General features: G+C 64.5%; 1 pseudogene; it reads right to left on the bottom strand.

Annotated features, from left to right (window-relative positions):
- Positions 1-1,255: 1,255 nt before the first annotated feature.
- LOC148594065 (maestro heat-like repeat-containing protein family member 7) lies at positions 1,256-9,768 on the bottom strand (annotated as a pseudogene).
- Between the last annotated feature and the right edge of the window lie 2,086 nt (positions 9,769-11,854).

Here is an 11,854-nt window from a genome sequence, read left to right on the forward strand (position 1 = left end):
AGAGGGCAAAAGTGCTGAAAGCAACGCTTTGCCCAAGCCATAGCAATAAAGCCGAGTGGATGCCAGTGTGGCTCTGAATATGAAGTAGCAGCTGTAGCATAGGAATCCCTTGACCTGGTGATTATAGGCATCAGCAGAGAGCCAGGGAGCACTCATCCAGAGGGCTAGAGAAGGGCCCGCAATGGCCACCCCGAGCATCACGCTGGCAGTATGTTGACCTTGAGGGGGAAAGCCTCACGTCAAAGGAGCATATGGTAGGTGTGAATTGTGTGGAAGACTATCAGCAAGTGATATCTACGGGATGGGTATCTCATTATCCACTTATGTGTATTGTTATGGCTTTTTCTTAAGCTTTCCTCTTCCCTAAAAAGGTTTTTCTGACTTTATGGGCAGAGTGGAGGGTGTGGGAGAGGTCTGTACTGCTCAGTGAGGGCATCCAGAGTAGGAATCTGATCTTACCTGGAAGAATTTCCACTTCCTTTATTACATTTCCAAGTATCTGACTACAGAAGGAGGAGATCTGATTGCAAATTCAGCTACAGGCTGAATAGGCTCCTGAAAAATCAGTTTTATTTCTAGAATAGCACTCAGTAATCTCAGAGACTGATCTTCTGCAGGCAAGCGGCAGACCTGGCACGCAGATCTATGAATCGTCTGTCTCTAGCAGACACCCTAAGTCAATATAAATTGAAAGGGGGAATCTTTACTTGAGATCCTTTGGTAAGTGAATGCAATGGTCACTTTAATATCTCTTTTAAACAGTTTATGTTTTTGGATCAGTCTTTTGCAAGACTCTCCTAACTGTAGGAAGTTCCATCTTGGTACTCCGAAACTGACAACTTGGACAGAGCATGGACTTCATCCCAGTATCTCAGAGCCGCTGGTGTTGGCACCGGTCCTGAGGGCAGCAGAACCGCCCCAGCACAGTTCTCCACCCATTGTGGCTACCTTTGCCGATGCAGAGCGACATGGGGCAGCGCTGGCACAGCGCGTCCCTCAGAGCCAAGAGGGACGTCACAACCCGCGTTTCTAATGCTTGTTTTGCCAAAGAACAGACAGGGCACACGGTGAAGAGACAGGAACGTTTCTTTAGCGAGGCCGGTGCGCAGAGCAGCCTGGCGTCAGGACGCGGCCGAGCGCCAGCAGCACAGAATGGCACCGCGCAGAGGGCAGCGCCGCCTCTGCCACGCTCTCCTCAGGCGGTCGCACAGGCCTTCCTGGGTGCCCGTGGGTGCAGCCCCCTTCCCTGCAGCTCTCAGGATGAGCACGGTTTGGGTGGCCAGGGCAGAGATGGATGGGCTGCTGTCCTCCTGCAGGCCTTTCAGGGCTGAGGGGGAAGCACGAGCTCAGAGGAAGCCCCCATATCCCCCAGGCCCCAGGCCTCTCCTCCTAACACCACCCGTCCCAGCCAGCTCTGGCCACAGCCAGGATGGAGCCAGGGGTTCTGCTGGATTAGCCGGCAGCTGCTGCCCAGGAATGTGCCCAAGGTGCCTGGAATGTCTCTCTGCTCTCCCCACAGCACCCTGCTCCGCTCCTCTCGGGCAGCAGAGCCCTCCTCACCTACGTGGGGATGGGAGCTCCTTGGCCAGGGTCTCTCTTGGTCCCCCCAGCCCTGTGTGACCCCCCGCTTGCCCTCACTCACTCTCACAGATGGCCTCCACCGTCTCCTTGCTCTGCTCCCCGCCGCGCTGCCCAGCATGCCCTAGGCCCACACACAGCGCCCCATAAATGCTGCTCCTCAAAGCTGTTCCCCCAGTGCTGCCCGCCTGGCCAGGCACCCCCGTCCCCTCGGGCCGGGCTCACCCCAGTCCCTTTCCCCAGTGTCACCCGCGGGGCTCCTGCTCGAGGGGCTCCCGCCAGCCCCACCGCTGCGGGCGGAGATGCCTGAGGGCGGCTGGAGCCTCCAGGCGCCCGGCGCTGCCTCAGGCTCGGGGGCTGCAGCAGCCACGGGGCTGCTTTTGCTGCCAGCGCAGCCGCCGGGGCTGAGGCCGAGCTGTCCCAGGACAGCGATGGAGCTCGGGGCTCACCCAGGAACCGCACGGCCGCCTCGCGCAGGGACTCCTGGCTGCTCTCCAGGTAGGACAGGCTCTGGCGCAGGTATTGGTCCGCCCTCCTCCTGCCCCTGCTCCCGGCCAGCTGGGGAGAGCACAGGGCTCAGCGCACACCATCCTCCCGCCGTCCTTCCCCCAGGAGCAGCCGCCTCCCCCTGCCACCGCACTCAGGACCCCCCGCAGAGGCCGGGCAGCCTGAGCCGGCGTTGGAGGCAGCGGAGGGCCCTGCTGCCCCGCGCGTGGAGGGGCCCTCCTGCTGCAAGGCCCCGCGGGGCCAGGGGCAGCTGCAGCACCCAGGGCTCAGCACAGGCAGAGGAGCCTGCAGGAGAGCCCGCGAGGGCTGATCCTGCACCCGGAGCCGCCAGCCACACACACTGGGCACGGAGGAGGAAAGAGCTGCTCCGCGCTGGGCTGCGGCCTGGGGACTGTCCTTACCAGGCACTTGCTGATGAGCCAAGTCTGCTGGCTCTGAGCCAAGCGCCTCAGCTCCTTCCACCTGAGGAGCTTGGCGGCACCAAGGAGGGCTTCCTGAGCAGCCTGCACATGGAAGAAACGGGGAGATGCCACCGCAGTCCATGGGACAAGAGCCTGTGCCCCCCACCGCCCTCCTCTTGACAAGGCTCAGGGCATTTGCTGGCCCTTCATGGCAAGGGGCAGCAGCAGGGCACTGAATCTGCTTTGGGGTCCTTGGCCCCCTCGGTGGAGGGCAGAAACATGGAGCAAGCACCACCTGAACCACCCTGTCCTGGACAGGCAGCACGGCAGAGACTGCCGAGAGCTGCTGAGCTGCAGCCCAGGCCAGCAAGAGGCTGAAGGGCTGCAGCCCCAGAGACATCCAGGCAGGACTCGGCCAGGACCACCTCCCACGGCTATTCCCAACGTGGCCACTGGGCTCCCCAGCGTGCCCCATTGCTCAGCCGTACCTCCACCACGCTGGGGCTCTCATCCTGCAGGTGGAAGAACAGTGGCAGCGTGCTCGTGTGCACGTGCTGCTTCATCTGCTCCTTTGCCCTGCCCGCTGCTGTCTCCACGAGCCTGCTGAAGAGCTGCATGGAGATCCTTCGTGTGTGCTCGCACTCCTGGTGGCAAGGAAGAGAGAAGTGCTCAGCGCTGGCACCGCACGTGGCAGCTTCCTGCACAGGCTGCACTGGTGCAATGCAGCCCTGCAGCCAGGACAGCATGGGCAGCGCAGGGCAGTATCCCAAGAGCCCGGGCAGAAGGGCTCCTGGCAGCCTCCCGCGCACACCGGCCGGCCCCACGGCTCTGCCCCCCGCCTTACATCCTCAAAGAGGGGCAGGAGCTTCTCAGCCAGCTGCGGAGCCATGTCCATGAGCGCTGGTCCCTCCAGGACACGGACCACATGGCTGAGCACGAGGAGGGCCTGGCCGCTCATGTCCCTGTCCTCGTCCTGCAAGTGTCTCAGGAGCTGAGGCATCAGGATGTGCATTCTTCCGACCTGGATGTGGGAAATACGAGTTCAATTTAAAAAAACAGAAATAAAAGGCTACCCTAGCACCTTATTAGACAGCAGCTTCCCTCTGTCTCCCAGCCGTTGGGAGATGGCTTGCTGGGTGCTGGGCCGAGATCTGCAGCCCCCTCAGCCCCCCAGGCCCAGCAAAGTCCAAGCCAGCCTGTTCCCTGGCACCCAGCTCACACAGCTTCCCCCAGTGATGCCCTGCTCACCATCTCCTGTCTCCTGCACAGCACGAGGAGGCTCCTGAGTCCCAGCTTGCGCATTACGCTGCAGTGACTCTCCAGGGACATCGCACAGATTCCCAGGAAAATATCCTCATACGCACGAAGGTCACTGCAGGCCAGCAGCTGCAATGCACAGCACAGAGAAGGTGGCAGTGGCCGCAGTGCTCCCTGTGTCGGACACCGCTGGATGCCACCAGCAGCTCCGGGCAAGGGCAGCGGGCTCAGAGGAAGCCTGGCCAAGGGCAGCAGTGACTGCAGGGAGCCCCAGGACCCCCTCCCTGCCTGGGGCCTCAGGGCACAGCGAGGGCCCAGCCTTGGCCTGCTCCTGCCCTCCCTGCACCAGCCTCCTGTCCCCGTGCTCTGGAGGGGCCCTTGGACAGAGACACAACACAACGGAGGCAGCAAGCACACGTGGGGACAAGAAGGAGCCCGCTGCAGAGGGGCGAAGGCCGAGGGGACTCATGGCAGAACACCCACTGCCCCACTGGCGCTCGGGGCCCTCCGTCCCGCAGCTGGGGCTACAGCTGGAGCTAGAAGCAGCCCAGAAGGGCAGTGCCCACACGAGGCTCACCTCCACCAGGAAAGCCATGGCAGGGATCTCCGTGCAGGGCTCCTGGCGCAAGAGCAGCGCTCCCAGCCGTTGGAGCAGCACAAGGCGCAGCGCTCTTGGGCTCCTCCTCATCTCTCTGGCGGAGGGAAGAAGGCTCTGTGAGGCCTGAGCAGCCCAGGCAAAGCTCTCCTGAGCCTGCACCCTCACTGCCTCCCATCACATCCCTTGGGCCACCACGCACAGAACAAAGCCACCTTTGTGTGCAGAACTGGGCACCCCCGTGGGCTCTGAGAGCCACCCTGTGCACAGGGGTGAAATGCTGCAGCAGAGCGGGGAGACGGGGGCTCTCACCTGGCCAGCAAACCCACTCCCTGGTGATGGGTCTCGGCGCGCAGGAGCATGTCCCAGCCGCCCCTCCTTGCCATGGCCAGCACCACGTTCTCGAAGCCGGCCTGGCACAGCAGTGCTTTGATGGTCTGCACTGCAAGCCTGTGTGCAGAGAAAACACCCGCTCACACTCGCAGCCCCGGCCCTGCCTGCAGCCCTGCCTGGCGGGGACGGCGGGGACGTGATGGAGCACCTCACGGGGCTGCTGCACGTGGCCTCCTCCCTTCGGCATCTCCCCCACAGCGCGTCCGACTGCTCCTGCTCCAGCGCTGCCAGGAAGGCGCTCTGGAAGAGCAGCGCCAGCAGGAGCGGGGGGAAGAACTTCCCTAGCTCGTGCAGGCAGGGGGGCTGCTGGAGGATCTCGTGCAGCGCACGCGTTGCCTGCAGAGAAAGCCAGAGACAGCCCTTGCTGTGAGATGTCCCTCCTGTGCTGCTGGAGCTCGGGGTGAGGCTCCTCGCAGCGCCCTGCGCCTTGGAGGGGCTGCCTGGCCAGAGCAGAGCCACGGCAGCTCCTGGGGGTTGGGTGCCACAGAGCCACCATGAGCCTTCCTGGGCAGTGGGAACATCCCCCTGGAGGGCCACGCGTAGCCTGGAGGCCACCCTGGCTCCCCTGACTGGGCCCTGGTGACGTTTCTGCTGCCTGGAGCCCTCACGTGGCCCTGGCCCTGGTCCTGTCCCCAGCGCAGGCTGAGCGCGTGCCGCACGCGCAGGGCGATGCAGGGGTGCAGGGGGACACGCAGCCGCTCCGGCCAGCTCCGTGTGTGCGGGTGTGCAGAGGGCCCCAAGCAGGCCCAGCAGCCCAGCAAGCTGGCGCTGGCCAGGCCCTGCCAGCCGCAGCCCCCGTCCCGCGCTGGGCCCGTGCGTCCCGGGAGGCCCCGGCCTGGGGCTGCATGGAGAGGGGCAGCGGGAGCCCGGCCTCTCGCCGCAGGGCAAGGGCAGCCCGAGGGCAGAGCGGGGCTTCCCCCACAAACTCACGGCCAGGGAAGAGGCGGCCGAGGCCGCTGCCTCGCGCAGCCGCCAGTCCTGCAGCGCGCGGAGCAGCTCCCGCAGCACCGGCTCCGCGGCGCCCGGCCTGGACAGCAGCACCTTCCACATGGCCCCGGCGGCGCTGCGGGCCCAGAGCGCTTGGTCAGCGGCTGCCGCGGCTGCAGCCCCGTGGCCTGCGAGGCCACAACCCTGTCCCTGCCCCTGCCCCGGCCAGCACAGACCTGTCACACGAGGGGCAGCAGCTCAGCAGGCTGGTGACCACCTTGTCCGGGCACGCGCTGCTCAGCTGGAGAAGAGCCCTGTCCAGGCTGCGCCGTGCAGACGCATCCCGCACGGCCAGGATGTTTTCCCACATCGTCTGCACCAGCCTGGGCACCTGCAGCCCACATGGCAGAGTGTGAGGCTCTGCCGCACTGCAGCCCTTTGCCCAGCTCCCACGGAGAAGGTCTGCCCTTGCCACCGCTCTGGGCTGGCCACAGAGGCAGTTGGGTGCCTGGTACACGAGCACTCAGGGGAAAAACAAGCCCCCAAAGGGGCTGAACCCCGGCCGTGCCACCCGCAGGCTACTCACATGCTCCAAAAGGCCCGCGTCGTCCGTGACGAGCTCGTCCAGCATGTGAGCAGCCGCCTGCGGGTCGTAGCTGCTGCAGGCTCTCATGCCCCGGATGGCTACAAGGACGGCCTCTGCCTTCTCGTCCGGCCACAGGTGCTTCCCAAACATCTAGGGCAGAGAAGAAGGCAGCCCCGAGAGACGTCACAGCCAGGATCCCGACTGCATGGCCTGGCTGAGCAGCGCGTGGCCCTGAGAGCGACACGGGGCAGCGCTGGCACAGCGAGTCCCTCCGAGCCAGGAGCCGGGGCTCTGCTGGCTGCGGTGACGGCGCTGGGATGGGGCTGGTGCCTGGGGTTAAGGTCCCACCCGCTGCTCCTGCAGGGAAGCAGAGCTTGCGGGATGCAGGAAGGAAGCCCCGGGCTAGTCCTGGCCTAAGGAAAGTGCCAGCCCTCTCCTCAGCCCCACCTGCAGCCGCCCCTCTCCGCGTCCACGTTGCAGCTGACCCCACAGCTGGAGGTCCCAGCCAGGGAGGCCTCCTTACCCTGCTCATTGCCCTGGTGTCCCTGGACCGGGAAAGCCTCAAGGTGCCTGCGGTTTCCCAGTCCTCTCGGAGCTCCTGCTGCCAGGCGCTCTCCTGCGACGGCTCCCTGCCTGCGCGGGAGGGGAAACACAGGGCCCTCGGCATGAAGGCTGCACAGCTGGACACGGCCCACGGAAGCGTCAGGGACAAACCTCCCCTGGCAGGGGAAAAGGCCCCAGCAGGACAGAGAGCGCAGCGGGACGCCCAGGGAGGCGCTGGGCCTATTGCAAGGGGTGGGCGAGGGGAATTGCAACCACACAGAAATTCTTACTCGCTCCCTGCACGAGGAACTCGTAGAGGTGCCACAGGGCATCCGCAGCCTCGTCACTGCTGCCCTCGTCCTGGCAGGCGCCGCACAGGGTGAGATGTCCCACCAGCTGCCCCAGGACCGGCACGCTCCTCTCCAAGAAGCTGCCACAGCTGGCACCGCCCACTTGGAAGCATTCCCGGACCTGGGAAAGGGAGGCAGTGCTGCCATGAGGCCGGAGGGCAGCGCTCAGGATCAAAGCCCTGGCCCACGCTCCTTGCAGGCTTGGATCCCGGCTGAGCCGGAGCCTTGGTGGCTTCCCTTGGAGGCAGCCTGGAGCTCCAGGACACGGCTGCATGCTGACAAGGGATAGGCAGTGGCTGCAGCTGGCCTGCACCACGGGCTCCTTACCGACACCAAAGAAGAGCTGGTCAGGAGATCCCCCAGCTTCGCCAGGCGTCCCACAGCCCTCTCGTGCACAGCTGCCTGCTGGCACTCGGCGTAGGGCAGTAGGAGCTGCAAGGAGAAAAGCTGCTGCTCTGCCCTGTGTCCCGCAAAATGCCTGGCCAGGTTTGTGCCTTGGAGCCCCGGCAGAGCCCGGAGAGGGGATCTTGTGTCCAGAGTCCCTTGTGCCTGTGGGGCAGATCTCCCAGACGGGCCTGATGTGACAGCAGGAGCCCATGGGGGTTGTAATGAGGGCAGGAGCGGGTTGAGGAGGAGGGGGTGTTGTCTGTACCAAGGGACACTGGGCTCACACAGGAGAACTGTGGGGATCCCCGTTCCCATGAGGGAGCTTGTCCCCTCTCCGCACTGGGCTCTCTGCAGCCGCTGCTGGACAACTCCCCCCATCCCAGCACAGGGCCTGGAGCTGGCGGCTCTGCTCCTGGCAATACCAGACCTGCAGGATGGTCTTCATGTCCAGCACGCTGGAGGAAGGGCTGCCGAGCATCAAGGCCTGCAGCATGCTGTCCATGGCCTCCAGCATCTGCAAGGGGGACAGAGGGCTGAGGCGCTTCTTCCCCATTGCCCTCGGCTGTCGGAGAGGGCTCGGAATTCCTCCCGTGCCAGGGGGACGTGTAGAGCAGTGCTGAGGGCAGGAGAGCCCCCAGGGCAGGGGAGCTGCTGCTGCTGCTGCACAGGGCGCAGCCTGGGGACACTGCCCATGGCCCTGTCCAGGGCAAGGGGGACAGGGCAGGGGCGAGGGAGAGGCAAGCGGGGAGCCTGCCCTGAGCCTCCCTGGAGCAGCCAGCACCCACCTGGGAGTAGAGAGCAGCATCCAGGTGCTCCCGTGGAGGCAGGGAGAAGACGCTGGAGAAGCAGGCGTCCAGCAGGCCCTCCAGCTCGCGCTCCAGCAGCAGCCCGGCTTTGCTGCGAGCAGAGAGGGGCTTCCAGTGCCTGGGGTGGCAGCAGCCAGCAACACCCTTCTGTCCTGGGCAGGGGGATGCACCCGGGGCTCGGGAGGCCCGTGAGCGATGGCCAGGCCAGGCGGGGAGGGAGCCCCATGGGAGTCACCTCTTCTCGCCAGCACGCTGTCCAGGGACAGGGGACACAGCGGGCAGGGGGGCCCAGTGATGTCCCCACCTCCTGCCCCAGCCCTGGGGAAAGGCCCGCACCCACGGGAGAGCTCCAGGGCCCTCTCTGCTCTCCCGGCTCCAACCCTCTTGGTGCCCCCAGATGCCAATGGGAGACTCCCCCAGGACGAGGGAAGGCTCCCTGCAGGACTGGGCCCTCTGGGGTATCTGCTGGGGAGGCCGTGGCCCAGCCAGGCCTGGGGCAGCTACCTCATGGCACTGATGCAGAGCATGACCTGCTGCCGCACGGCCGTGCCCAGGTGGTTCCTGGGCTCCTCCTGCAGCAGCACCTGGACAGCACAAGCGGGAAGGGTCGCAGGGAGCTGCCAGGGCCCCACAAGTGGCTGTGCCCTCCAGCCAGCCCCCCACACGTCCCCGCGCTCACAGAAGCCCGTCCGGCTGCGGAGCGGGGCCGGGGCCCTCCCGAGCAGCCCCGGAGCCCCGCGTGCCCTCACCTCCAGCGCCTCTGCCAGCCGGGATTTGCACTGCCACAGCTCCTGGCGCAGCAGCAGAGCGGGCAGGCCGGGCGGGCAGGACGCTGCGCAGAGGGTGCAGACGCAGGCCAGAAACTGCAGCTTCTCGGCCTCTTCCTGCTGCAGGAGCAGAGGGACGAGGAGAGAGCGTCAGAGGGGCCGGCGCGCGGCCAGCAGCACCAGCGCATGGCAGGGGCTGCAGCGACACGTGGGCGCCTGCGAGGGAGCAGCCCCAGCGCCAGCAGCCCCGTGGGGCCGTCGGAGCGCCCGAGGGCGCCGGCAGGAGAGGCCGGGCAGCCCCGAGCGGGACGGCGACACTCACCTTCCCTCCACGCTGCAGAAAGGCGCGCACGCGCTCCAGGGCTTCCTCTGCCTCCTCCGTGGGCAGATCCGCACCGGGAGCTGGCGGGAAGGGAGCGGGCAGAGCTGCAGGGCTGCCCGGAGCTGCAGGAGGCAGCGGAGCGCTCTGCCCTGCGCACGCTGCTGCCGGCCGCACGGCGAGAGCTCGTGGCCCCGGCGCGGCCAGCGCGGCCCCCGCACTCACCCGACGGCGCCTCCTCGGGCGCGCGGCTCGAGTGGGGCTCCAGGTCGCACACGCTCCCTGCAACCGCCCCATCCTCCTCCTGCTCCTCAGCAGCCACCGAGCGGTGGCTGGGGAGTCGCTCCGCCATCCCGGCCGCGTGGCCAAACTCTGCGGAGCTGCCCGGGGGCAACGGGGAATTCCTGGGTGCTCAGGGGGCTTTTCGGCCAGCACCTTCGCTCCCGTCCTCTCCCGCTGCCGTCGTCCCGAACACTGCGGGCCGAGCCCGCCGGGCCAGGATGTCACAGCAGCGCAGTCACAGAGGGCCCCGCTGTCACTGAGGGCCACCTGTGACCCCGCAGCGGGTGTCCCCTCGGGGCGCACACCGGTGGGGTGGCTGCAGCAGGATGGAGACCTTCTTGCCCGGGCACAGGCTGCTCGGCAGCAGGAAGGTCCGTGCCCGGCCACGCAGATGTGTCCATGGCCGTGCGAACATGTCCGTGGCCGGGCAGATGTGTCCGTGGCCGTGCAGACGTGTCTGTGGTCATGCAGACGTGGCCGTGGCTGTGCAGACGTGTCCGTGTCAGTGAGGACGTGTCCATGGCTGTTTGGACGTGTCCGTGGCCGTGCAGACGTGGCCGTGGCTGTGCAGACGTGTCCGTGGCCGTGCGGACGTGGCTGTGGCCATGCGGACGTGTCCATGGCCGTGCAGACGTGTCTGTGGTCATGCAGACGTGTCCGTGGCCGTGCGGACGTGTCCGTGGCCGGGCAGACGTGTCTGTGGCCGTGCAGACGTGTCCGTGGCCACACAGACGTGTCCATGGCCGTGCGGACGTGTCCGTGGCCGTGCGGACGTTTCTCCACACGCTGCACCAGCTGTGGCACCTGCAGCCAGGACGGGCTGCTGAGCGTGGGGCTGCCACCAGGCCGCAGCCACCTGCACAGCTCCCACCAACAACGGCAGCCCCTGCCGCCCCTCTGGGCTGCCCTCGGGGGCTGCTGGGGGACTGATACTGTGGACACCAGCTGGAATGTCAAAGAAACTGGAGAGACAGGGAATAAATAAATAAATAAATAAAGAATAGAAAGGATCAGAGTGGATTTTCAACCCTGGCAAAATAATCCAAGGAACTGAAGAGCCACCACCTGGCTCTTCCATACATGAGTTGAGAATATTATCTACTTCTCTGCAAGAAGAACCTTGAACATGTGTCTGCTGAGCCCTTGACATTGACCCGTTGGGTACAATCAGGCCTCCTCCCTATGACACTGATGTGCAGAGAAGCACTGGCTGTAGAAGGGACCTGTCAGAGAGGGCTCGGAATTCCTCCCGTGCCAAGGGACATGGATGCTGAGGGCAGGATGGCCCCCAGGGCAGGGGAGCTGCCGCCTGGGGACACTGCCCGTGGCCCTGTCCAGGGCAAGGGACAGAGGGAAGCTGGGGGCCGCCTGGGCACACGGAGCGTGCCCTCAGCTCCAGGATTACACTGTTTCAGAGCAGGGCATGGCTCATGAGCAAGAACAGCTGAGGCGCCCACTGATCATTTTGTGGTGCTGACCTGCCCCGAGAAGTCCCTATTCTCCAAAGGGAGGCAATCCTCGGGGCACGAGCAGGAAGCTGAATTACGAGGGGTGGCAGACTTAGACCTTTGTTTTAATATCTTTTAGCGGATGATTGAAAATCATGTGCAGTATATAATTAATCTCTTGGAATATTACATAGCTCTTAAAATTAAAGGTGCTCATATTCCTGACAGAGTGGACCTTCAGAATATGAAATATATGTATATAAATTGAGCACTAGGTATAAGGAATCATTTCTTCCTAATTGCAGTGGGACTCACAATTCAGGACATATATTTCAGAATATGTATTTCAGGATTTAATTTATCCCTCAGGTCCCAATGACGTTTTGGTTTACACTCCACTCAGTTCCACTCACTGAGTGTTCCTCTGCCATTCCCCATCGCTGGCCACCGAGCAGTGCTGCACGTGCTCTTGTGTCACGTTCCCACCACGAGGCCGTTCCAAGTCAGCGTGGGGATGATGTCCCCTCCCGACAGCAGGAGAAAGCGAGCAATGGGCACAGAGCCTGAGACCAAGATCTCACCTAGAATTATGGTCCTGTTGTTGCTGTAGCTGCCGAGAGCACCTGGATGCACTGAAGTTCCCACGGCACAGCACAGTTCCCACCACAAAAGAGCAAGCAGGAGGACCTGGCTATGCACTGAGTTGTT

This window comes from Tinamus guttatus, unplaced genomic scaffold (assembly GCF_059628265.1).
Source record: "Tinamus guttatus ecotype Peru unplaced genomic scaffold, ASM5962826v1 Tinamus_guttatus_pri_ptg000301l, whole genome shotgun sequence".
NCBI classification, from domain to species: domain Eukaryota; kingdom Metazoa; phylum Chordata; class Aves; order Tinamiformes; family Tinamidae; genus Tinamus; species Tinamus guttatus.